Source organism: Melanotaenia boesemani, chromosome 19 (genome assembly GCF_017639745.1).
Source record: "Melanotaenia boesemani isolate fMelBoe1 chromosome 19, fMelBoe1.pri, whole genome shotgun sequence".
Taxonomy (NCBI): Eukaryota; Metazoa; Chordata; class Actinopteri; order Atheriniformes; family Melanotaeniidae; genus Melanotaenia; species Melanotaenia boesemani.
Window position 1 is genome coordinate 31,710,975 of NC_055700.1, and position 26,556 is coordinate 31,737,530.

Here is a 26,556-nt window from a genome sequence, read left to right on the forward strand (position 1 = left end):
GCCGACTGCAAGTAGCCGTCTGTGCAGTGTACATTTCATATCAGGTAAGTTTCAATGCAAAAGCTAGAAGAGCTAGCTTTAGCTAGCGAGGTCTGATAAACAAACTTTTTAGAGAAGTAAGTGATTAGATTAAATCCGATTAGACCCTTTGTGCAACAAATGCATTTGATTAGCATTTCATATGAAGATCTTTCAACAGAGATAGCAGTTGTTAGCTTAGCTTACATATCGGTCTACAGCAACAAAAGTTAGCTTACACCACAACAAGCTAAGCTGCCAAAGGACGCTCCTCTGCAGTCTGTGCTGTCTTAATAATAACTGACGATCGGTAAAACAGCAGCGGATATTTTAATCGTTTCCCTGTTGTTTTATTTATGGCTACTTCTGTGCACTAGCAGCATTTACAGTTTTCAGCTTCTGTTAACTTCGGGTGGAAGGTCAGTGTTGATAGTTTATTGTGCTTAGATCAACTTAAGATATTTCATTCATCTGGTTACTTGGTTGTAGCTGCCTGGAAAACAGGTCGAGTAATATTAACTGAAACCTCTGTCTCATCAGGTGCAAAAAGCCAGAACCCACTAAGCCCAGACTATGTGCCAACAATATTTCCTCATCTAAGTTCTCCCAACAAGCAGAAGATGATTTACCAAATGGCAAGGTTTGAACGAACCCAGGCCCTGAAAAGAAAAAGGGCAGTGAGCAGAGCTGACAGAGGAGGGACAGGAAAAGCAGGAGAGGATAGACAGGAGGAGGACAGACAGGAGGAGAACAGCAGCAACCTGCAGGACCAAGGAGAGGACAGACAGGAGGAGGACAACAGGGACCAGCAGGGGGAAGGGGATGCGCAGCAGATGAATGACAGGGAGGAGGCTGAATTGGAGATAGATGGTTCCTGTAGTAATGCAGCTTGTCAACTCACAATTAAAAGTTTAAATGAGGAATGTATGAGATTAAACACTGATATCCGTAAGATTAAAGGTCAATTAAATTTATTATCTTTCAATCAAGAAAGTTTCCAAGGCAAAGATGATAAAGTCCATGAGTTAACCGGTCTGCCTTCTTATTGTAAATTGATTGTTTTCTCTTTATATCATCTTTCCTTAAAGTTAAGTCATGTCTATCACCTTTTCAGCAGCTGTTACTAACATTAATGCGTTTGATATTTATACCCACATTCCTTTGTTATTCAGCCCCAGATGGACTCAGTCCACTAGACAAAATGGTGAAAGTGTGTTTTCTGTAGTCTTTGTCCTCCTGTTGTTCCACCAGAGTGACATGCAGAATGAATCATCCCAACACACAAAGAACTGCAATTTCAATAAATCTGTGAATTTTGTTTAACAATATGCTTGTTTCATTATTACATTATTTTAACATTTTTAAGGTTTTACCACAGAAGAGAAACATGAAGCCGTTTGTCAATTGTGATTTTAATACCATGACACATACAAAATCTAAAACAAGAAAAACAAGACATTATCACTCCTCTCCTCTTCCCACCTCATCCTTTCATTTCTTTTCCTCTAGCTCTCCTCTCACCTTCCTTCTCCTTTCATTTCCTCCTCTGCCTCTCTCACCATCCTTCCTCATCCTTTTATCTCCTCCTCTCCCCATCTCTTCTTCCCTCCTCCCCTCACTTATACTGTCCTCTTTCTCTCCTCAACTCAGTCTAGATTTCATGTAAAGTAGGTTCGGTAAGTCAGAATACAATCATTAGAATGATTTCATTCATTCAGGATGCTACTGTGGTGAACCGGAGAGAGAACCAGAGGATGTTTTTATCTGCAAATCATAACAGTGCAGACGAAACTTTCACAGGTCCTGCTTGCATATGACAAAAGTTCCAAAAGTGTGGAGATGTTATGAATGCAGGAAGGTACAGAACAAAGGAGACCTTCAGCTGTTATGCATCAGAAATAGTAAAAAAAAAAACATTTGAGAATCTTTATTTTTTATTATATTTAGCCCAAGGTTACGTTTTCTAATGGTTTCATTCTAATGATTGTATTCTGACTTACTGAACCTACTTTACATGAAATCTAGACTGAGTTGAGGAGAGAAAGAGGAGAGTATGAGTGAGGGGAGGAGGGAAGAAGAGAGAGGGAGAGGAGGTCCCTGTCATTCCTCCGCTGCGCATCCCCTTCCTCCTGCTGGTCGCTGTTGTCCTCCTCCTGTCTGTCCTCTCCTTGGTCCTGCAGGTTGCTGCTGTTCTCCTCCTGTCGGTCCTCCTCCTGTCTGTCCTCTCCTGCTTTTCCTGTCCCTCCTCTGTCAGCTCTGCTCACTGCCCTTTTTCTTTTCAGGGCCTGAGTTTGTTCAAACCTTGCCATTTGGTAAATCATCTTCTGCTTGTTGGGAGAACTTAGATGAGGAAATATTGTTGGCACATAGTCTGGGCTTAGTGGGTTCTGGCTTTTTGCACCTGATGAGACAGAGGTTTCAGTTAATATTACTCGACCTGTTTTCCAGGCAGCTACAACCAAGTAACCAGATGAATGAAATATCTTAAGTTGATCTAAGCACAATAAACTATCAACATTGACCTTCCACCCGAAGTTAACAGAAGCTGAAAACTGTAAATGCTGCTAGTGCACAGAAGTGGCCATAAATAAAACAACAGGGAAACGATTAAAATATCCGCTGCTGTTTTACCGATCGTCAGTTATTATTAAGACAGCACAGACTGCAGAGGAGCGTCCTTTAGCAGCTTAGCTTGTTGTGGTGTAAGCTAACTTTTGTTGCTGTAGACCGATATGTAAGCTAAGCTAACAACTGCTATCTCTGTTGAAAGATCTTCATATGAAATGCTAATCAAATGCATTTGTTGCACAAAGGGTCTAATCGGATTTAATCTAATCACTTACTTCTCTCAAAAGTTTGTTTATCAGACCTCGCTAGCTAAAGCTAGCTCTTCTAGATTTTGCATTGAAACTCACCTGATATGAAATGTACACTGCACAGACGGCTACTTGCAGTCGGCGTCCAGTTAACCCTCCTGATCGCTGAAAGCCATCTCTGACGACGTTCTTCTTCCTTTGGTAATCGATAAAAAGCTATATCTCCGTCTCCTTTCTTTTTGTCACACCCAACTGCACAGCATTTTGACGGCATCTCCGACTACCTGTGTGGTTCAGGTACTCAGTGCAGGTACTCAATATGGCGGCGGCAAGCATTCGAACACAGTGGAACGCGTCTGTGACGTCAGCTGCAAGGCATCAATAGGCAAACTCTATGATTGGAGGACACAGGACTGAGGAATTTTCTTTGTTTAAACCCTATATAAGACAGAACGCCACATCAGGCCTTTAGGTCTTCGTTCTGGTTTTGGGACCTCCAGATTTTGCTGCAGAAATCTATTTTGATGTCTGAACTTTTGAAATAAACTTCTTTTTATTATTCAAGTCAGCGTCCAGAGACGTTTTTGCCTGAAAGCCAATTTTTCCACATCTCCTGATCAAGATACATCAGTAACAAGGCAATTACATGGTAATTACATGGTGATATGGTAATTACATGGTAATTACATGGCAATATGGTAATAACATGGTAATTACATGGTGATATGGTAATTACATGGTAATAGGGTAATTACATGGTAATTACATTTTAATTACATGGTAATATGGTAATAACATGGTAAATACATTGTAATTACATAGTAACAAGGCAATTACATGTAATTACATGGTGATATGGTAATTACATGGTAATTATATGGTAATTACATGTTAAAATGGTAATTACATGGTAATATGGTAATTAAATTTTAATTACATGGTAATATGGTAATAACATGGTAAATACATTGTAATGACATAGTAACAAGGCAATTACATGGTAATTACATGGTGATATGGTAATTACATGGTAATCAGAAGGTAATTACATGGCAATTACATTGTAATAACATGGTGATTACATGGTAATGACATAGTAATTACATGGTAATAACATGGTAATTAAAAATGTCATGAGGCTGGTGGCAGGTAAGTGACGCTAATGCTGTAGGTGACGTAGTTCTGGGGAGACGGCAGATTCAAACTAGGCACGCCCAAACATTTATACTTTCATTCAGTTGTATTTTGTGCCAGCCTAATCAAAATATTCTTTAAAGTAGGAATATAGTGTCTTTATAAGGTACACTCTGGAGCACAGCGGGAAGGATTTGGCCAACCTGACAGATTTTATAGATCGTTGTTACGACAGAATCGTCATGGGGAAACCAAACAACACGTCCACCCCCTCCACCTCATCCAAGTCCAAGAGACAGCGAAATGAGGATTCACCTGGAGCTATTTCACCACCAGGAAATGACTCAACAGATGTTCTGATCTCTATAGATAAGAAACTCAGTAGTTTTGATGCGCGTTTGAGCCTGGTAGAAATTCTCCACAAGGAGTTCCAGGCACTACGTGAATCACTAGAATTCAGCTAGAAGAAGGTGGAAACTCTGGCTGTAGAAAATGCTGGTCTCAGAGAGTCGGTAAAATCCCTCACCGAGGGCTTGAGCCGTCTCTCGGAGGAAAATAAGAAGATGAAGGAAACGGTGATCGATCTGCAGGCGCGGAGCATGAGAGAGAACCTGGTATTTGCAGGGATTCCAGAGCAGACGGAGGAGGACCCCGAGACCACAATGAAAAACTTTATCAAAACCCACCTGAAGCTCCTGGAGGAAACGGTAAAAAACATCTCCTTTCACAGAGTCCATCGGCTCGGCGGGAGGAAACCCGGGTCCAGCAGACCAAGACCCATTGTAGCGAAGGTCGTCAGCTTCAAACAGAAGGAGCAGGTGAAGAACCAGGGCCGCGAACTGAAGGGAACGAACTTTGGAGTAAACGACCAATATCCCAGAGAGATTCTGGACCGACGAAGAGTCCTGTTTCCCATCAGGAGGAAATTTATCGCTGAAGGCGCTCGCGCTGTCATCACGGTGGATAAATGACTTATTAATGGACAGCTGTACCGCGACCCGGACATCACTCCGAGGCTCTACTGACTTGGTATGTGCTTTAATTTTCCTGTTTTCTCACTAGATCATGTTATATCCATAAAACTGCCATAAAAGATAATTTAGTTAACAGTAAATCCACTGCCCGTCTCCACTACAAATGCTCTCAGCACAGATGCATTTTTTAAATTACTTTTTTCCTTTGGCACTGTCGCTCTTTTCACTCTTTACACTTCTTCTCTCCGACCCTTTAACGGTTAACGTTAACACTTGTCATTATATTATATACACATCAGCACTTTTCATGATTCACAGGAACGCACACAAAACAGCACAACACACATACATCCCTGTCACAACCAGCTGGCAGATACACATGCACGCAGAGAAGCAGTGGGATGCACGCACACACGCTTCAGTAATATGCATATAGCCTCATTTCTGTGGTTGGTTCATGAACGAACTCACATTTGTCACTTGGAATGTGTGTGGAGCTGGCACAAGGGAAAAGAGGTTAAAAGTTTTTAATCGTTTGCAAGAAATGAAAGCAGATATAATATTACTCCAAGAGACTCATTTATCAAATTCAACAATAGCGCTTCTCTCAACAACCCAGTTTCCACACGTGTATTCAGCTTGTTATAATTCTAGGCAGAGAGGAGTAGCAACTCTCATTAATAGAAGGTTATATTTTGACATAGATAATACAATCATAGATCCAGAAGGCAGATTTATAACAGTTACATTGTCTATTAAAAATGTTAAGTTATGTATTGTAAATATATCTGGTCCAAATGTAGATGATCCCTCCTTCTTTCACTCCCTCTTCGCCTCACTCTATGGTCACTCAGATAACACACTAATTATAGGAGGTGATTTTAACATTATACTGGAAAAACATAGTACCACAGGAGCTCATTGAGTCTGGACATCCTCAGAAACTGTAAAACAGTACATGAAGGATTTTGGTCTCTGATGCTTGGCGCTCTCACCATCCCACACTAAGAGAAAACACCTTCTTCTCTTCAGTTCACCATTCCTATTCTAGATTAGATTATTTCTTAACTAGCAGCTCGCTGATGAATGACATGTCAGAAATCAGAATCCAGACTTCCGCCCTACCAGCCAGATGGAGTAGTCGCACTAGTCCGGGCTCCCTGACCTTACAACTTCTACACGGCCATTACATCGTTCCAAGCTTCTTTTTATGCAGAGTTGCTTTCACTGTGTTGTGCAGTTCGTTTTTTTTTTGTTCGAAGATGTCAAAAAAATCAAAGAAAGAAGAACAAGAACGGGAGGACCCCACTAGCTCCATCATGGCGCTGCTAACAACAAAGTTAGCCGAGCACAAAGAGGCACTTTTGACGGAGTTTAAGGGGACATACTCCAAGCTTGAAGCTAAGTTAGACACTTTCCAAACCACCGTTAACGACCACCAACGACGTATTGCCAAACTGGAGGAGTTTGCGGACTCTGCTGACAGTGACTGGCGAGACGTTCAGTCTAAGCTTATGGCGGTGCTAGCCGACAATGCTAAGTTGAAGACTAAGCTAACGGACCTCGAAGGCAGAAGCCGGCGTAACAACGTGCGCATTGTGGGCCTCCCAGAGAACATCGAGGGTCCCCAGCCAACTGCGTTTTTTGCTCAGATGCTTTTTGAGGTGCTTGGGGATGATGTTTTAACTTCGCCGCCTGAATTGGATAGGGCCCATCGCACCCTGGCCGCCAAACCGGGCCCCTTTCAACAGCCACGGTCTGTGGTTATATGTTTTCACCGATTTCAGACCCGGGAGCTAGTGTTGCGTGCGGCCCGAAGACTGCGCGGTAAGCTAAGATACAAAGACTCTCCTATTCACATTTTTGAGGACTACTGTCCAGAAGTTTTGGAGCAGCGTACCAAATATCGAGATGTTATGAAGCAGCTGTACGACATGGGCCTTAAGCCAGCTCTACGTTATCCAGCTAAACTGTTCATCGTGACTGAGGACGGCTCGAGAAAATTTCTGCCTTCTGTGAGGGAGGCCAAGGACTTTATCGCCTCTCGCCCTCTCCCGGTGAACGTGGACCCAGAGCTTGCTGAGGACTGATTTCTGTTGACGGAAATAAGCCGGAGATGGGGTGACTATGTCTTTGTAAGTTTACATATCATTGTGCAGCAGCTTTTGTGATAGTGCTTTTAGTTAATGGCTTGCTCTTTGCTGTTTCTTTAATTTCTTTATAGACTGTTCTCACACAGCATGTGCTGCATTTTTGGATAATAACACTGTATATTTAGCTGTCTTCTTTTGTTTTATATTTAACTATAACTATACAGTAGCTAAGACTCCATCTCTTAATATTGTTGTACTCGGCTGCTCTATTTTTGGTTTTGAATAGCTGTTGCATAGAAGCCGATTTTGACAGTTTTTCTTTCTCCGTTAATATTACTGCACTCTGCTGGTTTATTTGTTCGAATTGTTATTATGGCCAATATGTATGCAAGTTATTTGCTTGGGACTGTTAGATGTAAGGAAGTTTTACAGGTGTTAAACGTAGCACCTTGGTGCAATGGACACTCAACTTTGTTTTTCATATATGGGTAATTCGGGCCGCTGTGTGTATGTATGGGGTGTATGCATGTCGGTGTGTGTGGGGTTTATTTTTTATTTTTTATTTTTTTCTTTCTCTCTCTCCCTCTTCCTTTTCTTCTCTCTCTCTCCAGTCCGCTACAGCTCTGGATTTCTGCTTCCCGACCCAAGACTATATTGTTGCTTTTTACTTCCTTCAACCTTCCGGACCCTTGGTCTTGAGGTATGACCGACACCGGTGGTAGGGTGAGGTTCATTTCTTGGAATGTGAAGGGGCTGGGCAGTGCCAAAAAATTGGGAAGGGTCATGGCCCACTTGCATCAGCTTAGGGGCGACATATACTTTATTCAAGAAACACATCTGCGTAACAGGGAGGTGGTGAGACTCAGAAGAAGGTGGGTTGGGCAGGTGTTCCACTCTACATTTAATGGCACAGCCAGAGGTGCAGCTATCGTGATTCGTAAAGATGTCCCTTTTGTATTTGCTAAATTGATCTCAGACCCCAACGGTAGATATGTGATAGTCTCTGGGTTTCTCCAAGATGTTCCCATCTTATTGGTTTGTGTCTACGGGCCTAATTGGGATGATAACCATTTTGTAACGAAGCTATTTACATCTTTCCCTGATCTGGAGAACCACCATGTAATTATGGGTGGGGACTTCAATTTCGTACAAGACCCACTGTTGGACAGGTCTTCAACTAAGGCTGCCTCTTTAACCAAATCGGCTAGGACATTACTAACTTTTGCACAGCAATTTGGCCTGACTGATCCTTGGAGGTCCAAATTTCCTGAGGCTAAGGCTTTCTCCTTTTTCTCAAATGTCCACCACACTTATACACGCATAGACTTCTTTCTACTGGATACTAGACTGCTCTCCAGAATTGTTTCTACGGATTATCACAGTATCGTGGTATCGGACCATGCCCCTACCTCCCTCGATTTGATCCTGCTCGCCCAAAGTGGTCCTTATAAAGTGTGGAGATTTAACTCTGCTCTCTTAGCGGAGGAGGGTTATAGACAGTTCTTACAATCTCAAATCTAGAATAGAATAGAATAGAATGCCTTTTATTGTCATTATACACATGTACAACGAGATTAAGCCATCCCCAGTGTCAGTGCAGAGAGAGCAGTATAGAAATAAATAATAAATAAAAGATCTAAGGTATAAAATATTTACAGAAATAAAACAGATGTGCACACTCTAGTTATTTGCAGATATAAGTATGATGTCTATGTCTGAAAAAAAAAATATATTGCACGTTCAAAGTATTATTGCACGGATCATGATATGTTGTACATGTCATGTGACAGAATGTATTGCACATATGTTGTTAGTGTCCAGCGTATTTCAGATTTGAAGTCCTACAGGAGTTCAGGGCAGTTATTGCTTTTGGAAAGAAACTGTTTTTGAGTCTGTTTGTTTTAGTCCTGATGCACCTGTAGCGCCTCCCAGAGGGCAGCAGGGCAAACAGATCAGAGCCAGGGTGGGAGCTGTCATTGTTTCTTGAGCTGAATGACTTGCCTGGTACCACTAGGAGTACTCTTTGGGAGGCATCCAAAGCTTATATCAGGGGACAATTTATATCTTTTATTTCGCATAGAAAAAAGGCAGATAATTTACGTATCACTGAACTCCTTAGAGACATAAAAGACATTGATGGTCGATATGCGACTAATCCTGAACCTAGTCTTTATGGGGAGCGTCTTAGGCTGCAGACAGAGTTTGATCTTATTACCACTACTAAAGTCAGAACACTGTTGCTCAGATCCAGACAACGTTTTTACGAATCTGGTGATAAAGTGGGGAAGCTCCTCTCTTATCAAGCCAGGGCCGAGGCGTCTTCAAGGTTAATCCCTGCTGTCAGATCTTCTGCAGGTGACACACTTACTGATCCCGGAAAGATAAATAAGGTCTTTGCTGAGTTCTACTCCACTTTGTACACTTCGGACCATCCTTTGCCCCCAGGCAATGTGCTGGACAATATCATCTTTCCTCAAATAGATAATGGTGTAGCTGGGACTCTAGGTGGGCTCATTACAACAGCAGAAGTCCGGGAGGCCATCAGTACACTTCAGAATGGTAAGTCACCTGGGCCTGACGGCTTCACGGTTGAATATTATAAGACTTTCTCTGACCTGCTAGCCCCTCTTCTGCGGGACATGTATAATGAAGCATTCGCTTGTGGCCATCTCCCGGACACTCTGTCGGAGGCCACCATTTCACTTCTCCTGAAAAGAGACAAAGACCCGTTGCTGTGCAGCAGCTATAGGCCAATATCGCTCTTGAACGTCGACTTCAAAATTCTCTCCAAGGTTCTCACCTTACGTCTGCAACATGTCTTGTCTCCTATCATAGGGCTTGACCAAACTGGCTTTTTGCCAGGTCGGCAGCCTTCACACAATACTAGGCGTCTTTTCGATCTCATCCATTCTTCTATCTCTAAGGTGCCAGAGGTTGTGGTCTCCCTTGATGCGGAGAAGGCCTTCGACAGGGTTGAATGGAGCTTCCTGTATGAAGTGATGGCTAGGTTTGGACTCAGTGAGGCCTTTATTCTTTGGATTAAACTCCTATACTCATCACCAAAAGCTTCTGTCCGAACAAATAATACTTTGTCCCCCTCCTTTCTTTTAGGTCGTGGTACCAGGCAAGGATGTCCGCTATCCCCGTTGCTCTTTACTTTGGTGATAGAACCACTAGCTCTTTGGCTGCGTTCGGAGATTGGCTTTAAAGGCATTAGGCGTCAGGATACAGTTCATAAGGTCTCACTCTATGCAGACGACCTTCTCTTGTATGTGTCAGACCCGGCAAATTCCTTCCCTGTTATTTTTGATATCCTAAATCGTTATGGTGCTATATCTGGTTACAAACTTAATTATCAAAAGAGCGAGCTCTTGCCCATCAATGCATCAGCCAATGCACTTCCACGTACAATAGTGCCGTTTAAATGGTCGAGTGGTGGCTTTCGATATTTGGGTGTCTGGGTTACCACATCTATGTCTGAGCTATATCGAGACAACTTTGCTCCATTGGTTGGGGGAACGGAGAGGGACTTTGCCCGCTGGTCGATTCTGCCGCTCTCACTTGTTGGTCGTATCAATCTGATCAAGATGGTGGTTCTCCCGAAATTTCTTTATTTGTTTCAACATGTCCCAGTTTTATTAGCCAAATCCTTTTTCGACAAATTAGACAAGTTGGTTTCAACTTTCTTGTGGGATGGTAAACCTGCGAGGATCCGCCGATCAATTCTCCAATTACCTAAGGAAAAGGGAGGTTTTGCCCTCCCTGTTTTTAGGTTCTACTATTGGGCAGCAAGCATTCAAAAACTGCTTTTCTGGTTAGATGACGAGCATGACTCCATCCCTGCCTGGGTACATCTGGAACAGCAATCTGCTCCATTCTCCTTGCGCTCTGCTCTATGTTCTCAACTTCCTCTTCCGCTTTCGCGTTTGTCCGGCCGCCCCTTAGTTTATATATCACTGAAGATTTGGAGTCAGATTAGAAAGCACTTTGGCCTTGCAGGTCCTTCTTCTCTGACCTCGGTTTACAGGAACTGCATTTTTGAACCCTCTAGGACGGACCCAGCATTTCGGTTATGGCATAATATTGGAATCAAGTCTGTTGGCGATCTGTACACGGACAACATTTTCTCATCTTTTGCTCAACTTGCTGATAAATACAGCCTACCTAAACACCACCTTTTTCGCTTTTTCCAGGTCAGGGATTATGTGAAAAAACAATTTCCTCATTTCCCAAACCGCCCTCCTGGAACCCTGCTGGATACCCTTTTGACTGTGGAGGCCACTGCAAGGGGGATGCATTTCGGTTCTTTATAGTTCCATGCTGTCGACCACTTCATCACCACTTACTGCTATTAGAACCGTTTGGGAGAATAGTCTGGACACCACATTGACTGATCAGCAGTGGGACTCTGCATTATCTCTGGTTCATTTATCTTCCATATGTGCTCGTCATAGGCTGATTCAGTGTAAGGTTTTTTATAGGGTCCATTATACAAATGCTAGATTAGCTAGAATTTATCCTTCGGTTAGTGAGGCCTGTGGCAGGTGTCATCTATCTCCGGCCAATCATGTGCACATGTTCTGGTCATGTTCTAAACTGACTTCATTCTGGTCTGATATTTTTGCCACATTGGGCTTGGCCTATGGCTGTGCCATTGCTCCTAACCCTCTGTCTGCAATTTTTGGTATCCTCCCCACTATGGACTCTCCCAAGGTGTTGAAGCGTGTCGTTTCATTTACAACTCTTCTGGCCCGCAGGCTGATTTTGCTTAACTGGAAACTTGCCCATCCCCCTTCACATATCCGCTGGGTCCGAGAAGTGCTCTACAATCTAAAGCTTGAGAAGCTCAGATTTTTGCTTAAGGGCTCTGTGAAATTATTCAATGCCACTTGGGACCCTTTTCTACGGCATATGGAGTCTCTTAACTACGCCAATGAATTGGAGTTTGAGTAGAGATTTTTCTGTTCGTTCCGGGTGTTTTTTTTTTTTTTTTTTTTTTTTTTTCTTTCCCGTTTATTCACTGCTTAGTATTTTTATTATTATTGTTATTATTATAATTATTTTCTTTATTTATTTGTAATAGTTATTTACCCTTTGCTATTTCCTTATTCTATGGGTGTGCTGTGAGCGTGTATGTGTGGTTGGTTTGGTCAGGATGGCCTGTGGGGGTGGTTGGGTGGGTGGATGTTTTAGGGTGTTCACATACAGTTACAGTTACTACTCTTCATTGTTGCTACTTTTATATATTGGACTTTCTGTATGTCTGTTAATGTTCAAAAATGTTCAATAAATAAAGTTGGAAAAAAAAAAAAAAAAAAAAAAAAAGAAATCAGAATCCATGCACCAGTATCATTCACTCTGAGAAGTAAGAGCAATAAACCAGCAACTAGAAACTGGAGATTTAATACGTCACTACTTAAAGATCCTGAGTTTATCAGCTACTTCAAAAGAGAATGGTCCTTATATCTAGAAAATAACGACTTGCCAGAAACTTCAGCGTGTGTTCTTTGGGAAGCAGGAAAAGCAGTAATGAGAGGAAAATAATTTCCTTTTCTTCTCATAAGAAAAAGAAGGAAACTTTGAGAATTTCAGAGTTAGAACTCAGAATTAAATCCTTAGAGGACCCTTACCATGTCTCTCCAGAAGAACACACACTAAATGCTATAAGGAAAGCTAAACTTGAACTTAATGAAATAATAGATAAAAAGACGCAATTCTTGGTGCAAAGACTTCGCTTGGAGAATTTTGAGCATGGCAACAAATCTGGACGGTTCCTGGCTAATCAGTTAAAAACAAACAAGGAGAAAACAACCATCTCCTCTGTCAGAGATCCAGAAGGAAACATCAGCCACGACCCTGACAAGATAAATAACACTTTCAAAGAATTCTATAAAACATTATATACATCACAACTAACTACAACAGATGACAATATTGATAAATTTCTTAGTAACATCAATCTTCCAAAGTTAAAACATGAAGATAAAATGGTCTTGGATTCCCCCCTTTCAGTCGGCGAACTCCAAGAAGCTCTCCAGCATATGCCCAACAATAAAGCTCCAGGTCCAGATGGTTACCCAGCAGAATTCTAGAAAGAATTCTGGACAATGCTGGCACCCACTTTCTACAATATGATATTGGAAATATGGGAAAAACAAAAATTACCTTCAAATATGAACCTAGCTCATATTACTCTACTATTAAAACCAGGTAAAGACCCGACACTTCCATCCAGTTACTGTCCAATTTCATTAATAAATTTAGATCTCAAAATAATTAGCAAAGCTTTGACCAGAAGAATAGAAAAAATAACCCCTCTAATAATACATCCTGACCAAACAGGCTTTATTAAAGGTGGACATTCCTCTACTAACATGCGTAGATTAATTAACATCATAGATTATTCTACTCTACATAACCTGGAATCCACAGTCATTTCTTTAGATGCAGAAAAATCATTTGACCGAGTAAAACACACCCAATACTACAATACAGTCTGGAAACATTAGATATCTAGGCATAAACATTTCCCCCAGGTTATCAGAACTAACAAAGCTAAATTATGTCCAGCTACTTAAAGCAATAGAGGATGATCCCTAATGGTGGAGGCACTTACCCATATCACTCATGGGAGGGTTGCCACAGTTAAAATGATGGTTCTATCTAAAGTAAACTACTTGTTTTCAATGATACCCACTAAACCATCCTCCAGCTGGTTTAAGTCACTGGACTCACATATATCAAAATTTTTATGGAAAAATAAGCCATCACGTATCAGTCTAAAAACTTTACAACAGACTAAAGATAGAGGCAGATTGGAGCTACCCAACTTTAATCATGTTTTCTTAGCTAACAAGCTGCAGTATATCTCCAAATGGCTTAAACCTAGCAGTCTGGATGAATCATAGGTAGATGTAGAGCAAGCATTGTGTGAGGATCTGTTTATCTCACATCAGTGTTTTAAAAGCATCAATATCAGTTCCTCTTTAGTGGCTTGGTGGGATTTTCTAAAAATAACCAAATCCTCACTGTTTCCATGTAAGTTTACACCCCTCTGGAACAACCCCGACATCCTGCAAAACAAAAAGCTGATTAATTTCACTCAATGGAAAAATAAAGGAATAAAACAGTTAGAACATATAATAGAAAATGGAAATTTCTTGTCATTTAATATGCTCACTTCACAATATGGAATCAGTAGCAAAACATTTTTTAGAATATCACCAGCTTAAATCTATTATATGTAAAAAATATACCATTAATCAATTAAACTTACAGCTACCTTTTAGGGTGGCAGAATTCATGAATCTCAATGCCCCAAAGCTATTATCAAAAACATATAGACTATTATCCAAACTAGAAGACTCAATCTGTCTTCCAACTTCTAAATGGGAGGGTGACTTATCCAGTAACTTTAATAAAGATAAATGGTCACAAATATGTTTAAACACCTTTAAAATGACTAAGAATTCAAATATGCAACTGATACAATTCAAAATTCTGCATAGAACTCATTATACAGGACAAAGGATGTTCAGGATGGGTCTGTTACAATCAAACATCTGCACACACTGCAATGAAAACACACCTGACAACTATCTCCATGCCTTGTGGTCCTGCACACCTGTCCGCAGGTTCTGGCTTCAGGTATGTGTGGACATGTCAACATGGTTTAAATGTAATATTCCTACAATCCCATCACTGTGCCTACTAGGTGACTTGGGTGACATTAATATGGCAATTAACTCTGCACACATGATACGCACAGCATTATGCATCGCAAAGAAAACTATCCTTGTGAACTGGAAAAACAAAAATAATCTGTGTATTCAGCAGTTTAGGAATCTCTTAGTTGACCACATCAGTAGTGAGACAATGTCTGCCTCCTCAAAGAACTATTTAGCTGAATCTCATTCCCTCTGGTCCCCTGTGCTTAGTTCTATCACTTAGTGTAGGTGGAGGACTGTGACCTCGTTGCTATGGGGGTTTGGGAAATGGCCGGGAGTGACTGGTGGTTGCGGGTTCTTTGTGGTTGCCCGTGGTGCGGGACAGGGGCTGCTCTGCAGTGGGGGTGGCTCTGGGTCAGGCCTCGTCGGGGGCTGTGGGGGCCAGCGGTTGGAGTTGCCTCGTGGCGGTGGGTGAGGCCACTGGTGGCACCTGGGTTGGTGGGCGTCGGTCCTGGGCCGGGCAGCCGGGCTATTCCAGGGCGGGCTGGGCGGGGGTTCTGGGCTCTGGTGCCCGGGGGTGGTCCTCCTCCCTCCGGGGTGGTGGAGTCCGTGTGCTGGGGGTCTGGGCCTGCCCAGATGTGCTGCCGAGGAGAGGGTTGGTGTATGCCCTGGTGTCTGGTTGGCGCCCTGGGACCCAGGGTATGGCCCGGGGGCAGGGGGGGTGCAGGGGACCCCTTTTACTTCCCGCACTCTCTGTCTCACACACACACACACACACACACGTAGGGAGTTGGGAGGCGTGGACCCATGCGGGGTGGAACGGAGGAGACCATTCAGTGGTCTCCTTGGAAGCACCCCGTGGCGACTCGCCTCTCAGTTTTAATTGCACCAAGACACCAAAACACAAGAAACACAATACACAAACAACACCTGGGGGGCATGGCATTCGGTGCATGTCGGGCGGGGCCACTTAGGTGGCCCGGCCCCCGGCTCATTGCGGTCACTGCCCCTCAATTTTAATTGCACACAACACACACTACATAAACAGTCAGGAGCGGGGAGGGTATTGGGGATCTCTTACACCCCTGTTCCCCCTGTGTGTGGCCAGGGGCGGGCGGGGGGAGGTGGTTGCCCCGGGGCCGGGTCCTGGGGTGGCTGCGCTGGTGGGCTGCTGGCTCTGTGGGTCAAGGGGGGGTGCTTGGGGCTCACTGCCCTCTGGTCCGCCTGGGGTGTCCCCCACAGGGCATGGTGGGTGGGTTGTGTGGCGTGACTGTGTGGTGGTGAGTGATTGAGGGTGTGACGTGGGGGAGGGTGTGAGTGTGGGGTTATATAGGGTGCAGATTGGAGTAGGTGGGGAGTGGGGGGAGGGGGCTGATATGCGGCTGGAACATCGGGGTGTGTGCTGGCCTGCGCCGGGTGGCTGTCTGGGGGGGCCTGGTCCTCCTAGGCATGTTGCGGGCCCTCTGCCTTTGGGGGGTGGGGCGGCCGCCTCTGGGCTCCTGGGGCCCTGGGCCCTTCGCTTGGGCTGCGCTGGGTAGCCGGTCCCTGGCGGGGCCGGCGGCTGCTGATCTTGACCCACTGGGACCTGTGCCCCGGGACCGTGGGGGGCCCTTGCTGGGGCTCTCCTCTGCCGCCCTTCGGGTGGGGCTGGAGTCATCTTCGTGGTGGGGTGGCTTGGGTTGGTGCTCCAGGTCTGCTACTGGGGGCCCGGGCCTCTGGCCCTGGTCTGCCTCTGGCCTCCATGGAGGCGTGGTCGCATTTGCATGATCTCAGTCATCACTCTTCATCACTGATCACTCCTTGTTTCTCATGCTCTGCATGCTGACACAGTCACTGAGTTGTCCAGAGGGTTTTAATACTAAGTGATAAATATTTTTTTTTTATTATTATTATTATTCCTGTGAGTTAGTATCTGTTCGCTGTTATGTCTTTTTGATTTGGTTATTACTTAAAAACTCTTAATGACTAGTTTTTTTCTGTGTGTATGTTTTTGTTTTTGTAAAAGTTGTAGGAAATTTTCTGGTGTGTTCATGTACAGGTGTAACAGTTTGTTGTCTGGTGATGGTGTGGATTGAAGGGTCGTTGTCTTCTGTCTGTGATCTTTTTGTCTCCTTTCTTCTTTCCCTTTTGCTCTTTTTGCTATTTTCCATCTTTTTCTGTCCCCTCCGGTCAGGTCCAGCAAGATTACATAGATTCCGTGATTCAAAGTAAATAAATGAATGAATGAATGAATGAATGAATGAATGAAAAAAAATACTTTAAATTAATAAATGAATCAGATTATCAAGAGGAGCCTTACCCATAGACCTCCCTTGGCAGAGCAAATTTGTTCAGCACGATACAGCAACCAGATTATCATTTTGCTTGCTATGATGCTGGACAGGACAAGTTAAAATAAAAAAAAAATTAAAAATGTCATTACATTGTAATAACATGGTAATTACATGGTCCTGCCTTCTCCTGCTTCACCCTGCTTCACCCTACTTGAACCTGCTTCACCCTACTTCATCCTCCTTCTCCCTGCCTTATCCTGCTTCCTCCTACTTAGTCTTGCTTCACGCTAATTGGTCCAGCTTAACTCTGCTTCACCCTACTTCATCTTACTTTATCCTGCTTCACCAAGCTTCACCCTACCTGAACCTACTTCTACCTACGTCGCCCTGCTTGTTCCTGCTTCTCCCTGCTTCACCCTACTTCATCCTGCTTCACCCTGCTTTATAATTCTTCACCCTGCATCAACCTGCTTCACCCTACTTGGTCCTGCTTCACCCTACTTAATCCTGCTTCACCCTGCCTTCTCCTGCTTCACCCTGCTTCACCCTACTTGAACCTGCTTCACCCTACTTCATCCTGCTTTATACTGCTTCGTCCTGCTTCACCCTGCCTTATCCTGCTTCACCCTGCTTAGACCTTGTGGTGAAAAAGTCATTTCAGGACACTGTTCGCTAAACGACCCTTTCTGATTAATGAGAGTTACGTGACCAACTCGAGGGCGAGATGACCGGGACGGAATGCGAGAAAAACAAGCCAGAGTAAACAGAAGCTCTGTGACTGGAAAGATCAGGAGATGTTTTTCCCCTACAAGGATTGTGCAAGCAGATGTGTGTGCGTTGGGGGAGCTGAGGGGAATCATGAGGCTAAAGAGTGTGTGTGTTTATGTGGGAGAAAGGTCTGATAGAAACAGATGTTGTGGAAGGGAGAGTTTTGGAAGGAGAGGAGGGGTCGAGAGAGGAGCTTAAAAGATCCTGCGTAGCATGATCTGTCAGTTCGTGCGGTCTGATTTACCGGCAACCTTTGTGCAACTGCAATAAACCATTTAAAGAAAGTATCGGAGTCAGATTCTCTTTAAGCGCGAGTGAAATTAACTGTCAAGCCGGAGCCGACCGGGGAGGAGAAGGAGAGAGGGAAGCAGGACAGGAGCTCCAGCCGGGAGGCGCGCCCCTTCTCGTGGACGGAGCACGGTCGCGGAGTTGGGGACTCAACCGGGCAAAATCCACAACATAATTGGTGACCCCCGACGTTTTCTTTTGATTATCCCGCTGGAGTGAATATCAGAATTCTGGCTAATTTGCTCTCTCTTCTTTTCCACGGCGGAATTGGCCAACGAAACGCGACACTAATCCGAAGAAACGCGGGCGGAGAAACGGCGAACGTATCAACAAAACCCGGTAAGAAGCGATTGCAGTTGTATTTGGGGGCTGGTGGGACAGACGCACGAATTAGTGTCGGATCACAGCATAAACTAACTGTCGAAAAAGATTAAGATTATAGAAAAGCAAATAAGGAAAAGTAAAAAGTAGATACAAAAGTTAAAACCTGAAATAAAACACCTTAAAAAGTTTTTAATATAAGGTACTACAAAATTTTTTCATGAGACAACAAAATATATGACAAAGATCAAAAGATAAATGTAAAAAGAAAAGGCATAGTGTTCTAACCAGAAAATACATGACTTGTTGTAACTATATCAATGACCAGCAGATGGTGGCAGAGTGCTACTAATTTGGAAATACATGGCTTGTTGTAATAGAAATAAATGACCGGTAGATGGTGCCAGATACTCACAGATGAAATGATGCTGAATGGATGGAGTGAAAATGGATATGAATGCAAGATTGAGTAATAACAGCTGAAAACAAGTATTCGTTGGGTTTTATTCACGGTCTCGCTTGAAGAAATAAAAGCTATACAGCCAAATCATATGAGTCCTGTCATATTGGTTACACAATTAATAAATGGGTGATGTTGTGTTCATGTTAAAGATATCACATCCAGGATTATGGCTGGATAAGGTGCATGGTTTTGAAAAGTATAAGTTGCATTCATATGTTTGAATAATAAACTGCCAGAACATATACCCACCGGATATATATGTATATTGAAAAGTGTGTTTCTTGTCCTGACAGCAATCAAAAGGGACAACTCAACCATTTACTTAACAGCTAAAGACTAATAAAGAGTAGTAGGCCTAAAACCAGAAGCCAAAAGCTAACATTAGCAAAGATTAGCTGGCCAACCAAGCCAAGCTAATAAGCCTTAGGCCCAAAACAATACCACAACAATAGCTAATACCAATTAATATATTTAACTTAATAAGAAGTTAACATAACAACAAAACAAAGCAACAAATTATAAGCTAATAGCAAGGATTACAACATTAGCAACATTAGCTTACATTAGCTTACATTAGCTTAGCATTAGCTCAACATTAGCTCAACATTAACATAGCATTAGCCCAACTTAGCTTAACTTAGCATAACAACTGAAGCTAACAAGATATTGAGCCTAACTGAGCTGCAATACCTTAAGCTAACAGTATTTTAGGCCAAACTAAGCTATTAATTAAAGCTTTAAATCAATAATAACCAACTGAAAACATTGAACAAAAAGGTTCTAAAGACAACAGAGTGATATTAAAATTGAATTTCTCTTTTTGTTTCTAAATAAAAGCAGTCCTACAAGAGATATTTTTTTGACGCATAGGCAGTCCTAACAGAGAATAGAGCAGTCATATAGAGAACAGACGCTCTGACGCTAAATAAAAGCAGTCCTACAAGAGATATTTTCTTGACGCATAGGCAGTCCTAACAGAGAATAGAGCAGTCATATAGAGAACAGATGCTCTGACGCTAAATAAAAGCAGTCCTACAAGAGATATTTTTTTGACGCATAGGCAGTCCTAACAGAGAATAGAGCAGTCATATAGAGAATAGACGCTCTGACGCTAAATAAAAGCAGTCCTACAAGAGATATTTTTTTGACGCATAGGCAGTCCTAACAGAGAATAGAGCAGTCATATAGAGAACAGACGCTCTGACGCTAAATAAAAGCAGTTCTACAAGAGATATTTTTTTGACGCATAGGCAGTCCTAACAGAGAATAGAGCAGTCATATAGAGAATAGACGCTCTGACCCTAAATAAAAGCAGTCCTACAAGAGATATTTTTTTGACGCATAGGCAGTCCTAACAGAGAATAGAGCAGTCATATAGAGAATAGACGCTCTGACGCTAAATAAAAGCAGTCCTACAAGAGATATTTTCTTGACGCATAGGCAGTCCTAACAGAGAATAGAGCAGTCATATAGAGAACAGACGCTCTGACGCTAAATAAAAGCAGTCCTACAAGAGATATTTTCTTGACGCATAGGCAGTCCTAAAAGAGAATAGAGCAGTCATATAGAGGACAGACGCAATGACGCTAAAGAGACAAATACAGTTTAAACTAGTTCTTAACCTTCCTCTTTGTTTTCTGTTGTTATTCAATTTTCAAAGCATTTATCTTTTATTTCTTTTGGTTTTGTTTTCTTAGGCCACTTAAAATGGAACAAACACAACTAAAGACAACAGCTGTACAACAATTAGGAGGGGAACACCCCCTACTAAAGGTTGAAATAGAACAAACATCGAAACTGTGGTCAGAGATAACAAAAAACAACATCTCACCATGGCCTGAAGATGGCACTTTTGACACAGTTCAATGTGAAGAAATGCAGATCATTCTAAAAAACACACCCATTAAAGGAATTATTTCAAAGACAAAAATGAACAACAAGAGCAAATTAGATCGGCAAATGCTAATTTTAGATTTATTCCTACAAAGAGGCAAACTTCTGCGGAAGCAACATAAACTGATGATCAAACAGGTAAGAGTGGCTGAAGGGAAAAGCCAAAACACAATAACAATGGCAGACACACAAAACCCACCCCCATATGTCTGCAATAATTCTATAAAACAAATGCCAGCAAGAGAAATTGAACTACGAAGAAGATATCCCCTGAGAATCTCAATTGACTCAATATCATTAGGAACACTTAATGATACGGACGACCCCATGGCCTTTATTCACCAAGCCAGACGTGAATGGATAACAGAAACGGGAAATATGCCAGAAGTTGACAACGTCCACTCTTCCATGTTCCGTAGAAAAATCATCCAAGCCCTCCCTGCCCCAATACAAGACAAACTACTGGACACAGTTGGAATCTTCAATATGACATTCGAGATGTTTACAGATAACGTCACACATGTAATCCAAAGATACAGGGAACAGAAACAGAAATTGACAAAACAAGATGGAGAGGCCATCAGAAAACTAACACAATTACAGATCCAAGACAAACAGGATGAGAAAAAACGGATCCAAGCAGTGATGACGATGCAACCACAACAACAGACTGTAACAAACAACCAAAACAACGAAGGAAGGAGATTCCAAGGACCAGCCCCATACAGACCAGGGGGACAATTCAGACCAGAAGGACCACGGCCAAGGAGAAGAAACGACACAAAATGCTGGAACTGCGAAAAATGGGGCCACTATGCTAGAGACTGTCGTTCACAGACAGTCTGCAGAAGATGCAAGACACAAGGCCACATGGCAAGAGACTGCCGAGCGCAGATGACCCAGGGTCCAGTGAACCCATGCAGAGGACCACCACGGGACTTCGGACTAACTAAAAAGGACGCCTACCTAACAAAGGAATTTGAGGTTCCAAACAGCGTCCCCCACATCACAATACTCATAAATGAAGGGTACACTTCTAAAGAGTTGGGACCAATGATGAAAGAAGCCGGAAAACTACAGATATGGACACACAAGGAAAACCATATCATGGAGAGCCAAGATGGAAGGTTCCTGAAAATAATGACGGACGCTCAAGGAGATGCAAGACCAGAAGTAATCCTGCTACCATGCGATGAACCTACAAGGGACCCAAAACGACTAATGAAGGAAGAAATGCTGTCAATCGTTCCATCCGAACTGTGGGCGAAAAGTGACACAGATGTCGGACTGATGAAAAATGCACAACCAGTCTCAATCAAGCTGAAAGAAAACACAACCCTTCCTTTTGTGCCACAATACCCGCTGTCAGATCATGTGCTAGAGGGAACCAGCAGAACTCTACAGAAACTGGAGGAACTAGGAGTGGTGGCAGAAGAGATGTATCCAGTAACGAATACCCCAATCTGGCCGATTGAGAAACTAGGAAGGAAGGAAGTCAGACTGACAAACGACCTGAGGAGACTGAACGAAATTGTTGAAGATATAGACACAGACATTCCAAATCCCTACATCCTGTTATGAAACTTGACACCAAATCACAAGATCTTCACGGTAATTGACTTATGCTCGGCATTTCACAGTGTAAGGCTTTCCCCCGACAGCCAACACCTGTTTGGATTTAAATACGGGCACAAACACTTCAAATATCTCAGGCGGCCTCAGGGTCTTAAAATAACACCAGCCAATTCTAACAATCTTTTAAGAAAAGACTTGAAACAGATCAAAGAAAAAACCAACAGCACAATCTTAATCTACTGCGATGACATTTTGGTTGCTGCACAGGACAGAGAAACATGCCACAAGGACTCAATCACGCTTTTAACCCACTTAGCCGAAGGGGGACATAGAGCATCACTGGCGAAATTACAGTACTGCCAAGGAAAAGTTGAATACTTAGGCAGGCGGATTTCACAGGGAGAAAAAGCCACACCCCCTTCACAGATCGAAGCAATTACAAAAATGCCAAAGCCGAGAACAGTTAAAGAAATGATGACGTTTCTAGGAATGGCAGCATACAATTTAGACTGGATCGATAAGTGCACAGTCATTATTAAACCATTGAGAGACCTCATAAAAGAAGAAGATGTTCGTAATCCAAAACATCCTTGTGTGTCACTGGGTATTTTAGACGTTGAGTTCTTTGGGATTAAGTTAAGTTGGAGTGTTTGTGTTAGAGCTGGGCTAGGTTAACGTTTTATGTTGTGACAACAGTCACCTTAGTTATGGATCTGCTTCTTTTATTTGGTTTTTAGCTCACCACCAAGTGGCGGTTGGGTTTCATTACACTCGGTGTGTGTTTGATATAGGGTTTAGTTGTTCTTTTTGCAGGTCCGCTAACCCCAGCTCATCTTTTATTTTAAAGGTGGTCATTCAGTATCAGGGGAAATGTACATGAGAAGGGCTTTTATTTTAACTTACCATCTATCTATACCCCTGAGTCGGGTCGTACAGCAATACAGACGACACCAACAATAGCAATAGCAGATTATAACATGCCATTTTGGGCTATGCGCCTCATGACGGAACAATCATGCATGCAGAGTCCTAGTACAAAATAGGATAGGCAAGAGTACACAATACATAACCTATTACGCAATAGCTCTGTCACCAGTAGAAATCGGACTCCCAACAGGTTGTATACAACTGGCAGCAGTACATCTGATCTATGGGAAAAAGCCTAGGTTATTACCAGGGGGTACAGGGTAGATTAATTAAAGATCCGATTTAGAAGCTAAAGAGTTATACTGGGCACATGAGAAACTTTTCATGGATGGCTCATGCCACAGAACATTAAAAGGTTGGCATCGGGATGTGCTGTGGTCCGACACGACCCTCAAACAAACAGGTTCAAGGTTCAGAAGCGCGAAAAGCTCCACAACTATGCTCCGCGTAAAAAGCAGAACTTAAAGCGTTAATCCGAGCATGCGAACTAGCAGAGGGGAAACAAGTAACGATGTACACGAACTCCGCGTACTGCCACTCCATTGTACAGTTGTTCACAGAAATGTGGAAGAACCGCGGCTTCCAAAGATCCGACGGGACATCTGTACAACACGCGGAAGAAATTAATTTAAACTAATGAAACCAAAAACTATTGCAATAAGTGAAATGCGCCGTGCACGTAAAACGGGATCGGCAAACAAGCAGCTGCCGGGAGCCTGCAGGCCGTGACTGAGACAGTGACTTTTGACCTGGAAGACAAACTTACCATAAGAGACGTTGTGCTGGTGCGACAGAATGCACCTGACACACAAAAAGACTGGTGGAGGCCAGAGGGGAGCACAGATGGACAATGAACAGGTATGACGGACTCATGACGGACTATTGTGCTCCCAGACGACCTTATGACTTATTGCTAAGGGAAGGTCATCCAGTGAGTCATGACTCCAAATTTCAGGTAAGAGAAAGGATCCACAACTAGGGTTTTCTGGGGATACAACCTGCATGCTCATGTGGAGAACTACATAGCACGGTGAGAGGTTTTTATAAAAAACAATGTTCGAAAGTCCCTGGAACCAACCCCAGGAACTTTCCCTTTGAGAGGCCCCTTTTTGGAACAGGTGATCGATTTCATCGACATAATACAAAAGTCCAAGGAAAGAGGTATGTTTTGGCGGCCGTATGCAGATTTACGAAGTGGGTGGAGGCCACTCCGACCTGCCGTAAATCAGCCAAGGTGGTCGCACAACTTCTGAACAGAGAAGTCATCCCCCGTTTTGGAATTCCAGATCGGATTTCATCCGATAACGGGAGGAAGTTGTTGGAAAGCAGGGTTTACAGAGTCACAAAGACTGGAGAGCGTCTAACACCCCCAGTCACTCCAAAAATATGTGAGACCACGGGGTTGACATGAACCGATGCCTTGCCAATAGCTTGATGCATATCCAAGCCACATATAACAGAGCTGCAACTAACACTGCTTGAAGCTTTTAACCAAACGAGCCATGTCAACCCCGGTGTTCCAAATACATAAGGGAGCCTCTTTAGACACACTGAACAATGAACGGAAGGAGGTATGGAAGACAACTGATTAAGGTGCAGGATAGTTTGGTGTCACATGTTCTATCTGTGCAGGAAAACGATTTTAGAAGGGAGTTGGAGGAGGAGCCAAAGATCGAACCAGGAGATCTCGTGTACGTGAAGGTGTTCCGCAGACAGTGGAACAGCCCGAGCCAGAGAGGGGCCGTACGAAGTCACACGAGCCACCAGAACAGCAGTTCAGGCCCAAGGGAAACCTACGGGATTTCATCTATCTTAATGCACGCCAGCATCCGCAACACGGGTGGTAGATGACAGCCAAAGGAGCTCCCCAGAGGCCCGGGTTCCCATTCATAGGTCTCATAATGTTCCAGGGAAGCCAGGCACAGCAGCCAGAGAGGGCCCATCCTCCCGAACCAGATCCAGGACCGCACCTGGTCCACACTAACCAGAGCCGCCTAAAGACCCCCAGCCCAACAGGTGATAAAGAACCAATCCAATCCAAGCCACGAAAGACAGGAGAGCTGGGGACCGGAACGGAGTCGCTTCTTCAATAATTGGGAAGTATCGCTCTTACAATGGTTCAGTAGGGTAGGAGTGACTTTGTTGGTTACGGCCTTTGCCTTATGTTGCTGTATTCCAGTGATCCGGACCTTGGTGATTAAGACGGTGACCAAGCAGATGGCGCTGCTAGCTCCCAGGGGGACTGCCACACGGAAGGAGCGAGACAGCGTCACCTTGCGGTCACCCGAACCCTTTAAGTAGAGGAGGAGAGCCTTAGCTCAGAGGATGATGAGGAGGAGGTCTCAGCAGACTTCAAGGGGGTTTGCTGAATAACCAGAACGAGGAGACGAGAGGAGGAGCTGCTTCGCTTTGCCTTGCTTTTGCAGCCGGCTACAGCTGTGTTGATCAAAATACCCCTTAAAGGGGTACATGCCCATTGAAAGCAGAGTTTTCCCCTGCCCCACCTTCAGCTCCATGCATGACAGGCCAGTGTGGAGACTTCATGACACACGAGGTGTCAGAGGGTGGAGAGTTATAGACTGAAAACCGGTTGGAGAAAAAGAAAGAAGGGACTGAAATGTTTAAATACAGTCATGAAGTGATGAACAAATGAATAATGACATGTATAACATCTGTTTGATTAACAGGCGGGGACCGTAGGATGTCGATGGATTCAATTCTCTACAAGCTTATTTTTATTAATCAAAACACAATTTTAAAGGTCAAGAAACATCACATAATACATATAGGCGATGCGTCGTTAACTAAGGGAGGAGCAGACGGTTAAACAGCGCGAGAGGGTGGAAATAAAAGAACGGGGTGGTAGAATCGGGGAAGGAAGTTCTGGATACGGAGTAAACTGCTTAGGAGGATGACCCCAGACCCCGGGTCATCGAGTAGATGGCTCTGTGAGGGTGCAAGTTCAATGTGTACCCAAGCAGAGGGTCATATGTCGTTTTTCCTTGAAGAACACCAGACTGAAGGTTTTTTCCGGCATATACTAAGCAGTAGAAAGTGTCCAGTAACCAAAATTGGGGTTTTTACCTCAATGAGGGACAGACGTAGGGATCGTATGGCGCCGGACTGAGCTATCAGCCAGCCGAGGCCATAGGATCATCAGAGTGTGAATGAGTGTGAATGGGAGACAGAATGATGGGTTAACAATGTTATCAGATATTTAGACTTGTAACCGGTATAATCAGATTAAGTAATCAATAATATATTCATGTGTGTTTTATATCGAAGTTTTAGCAGCTTGCATGCCAACATCAGAATTATAGACAGTCAGAAGAAGAAGAAGAAGGAT

The 26,556-nt window shown here is 43.3% G+C and overlaps 2 long non-coding RNA genes across 2 annotated transcripts; one reads left to right on the plus strand and one right to left on the minus strand.

Annotated features, from left to right (window-relative positions):
- On the plus strand, window positions 1-24,531 carry LOC121629708. The gene is made up of 3 exons (XR_006008420.1): window positions 1-11; window positions 8,992-8,998; window positions 22,196-24,531. It is a non-coding gene; the product is annotated as an uncharacterized LOC121629708 (long non-coding RNA).
- LOC121629711 lies at window positions 2,345-5,803 on the minus strand. The gene is made up of 4 exons (XR_006008423.1): window positions 5,793-5,803; window positions 5,177-5,180; window positions 2,934-3,226; window positions 2,345-2,419 (listed from the first exon to the last, which is right to left on the minus strand). It is a non-coding gene; the product is annotated as an uncharacterized LOC121629711 (long non-coding RNA).
- Window positions 24,532-26,556: the final 2,025 nt, after the last annotated feature.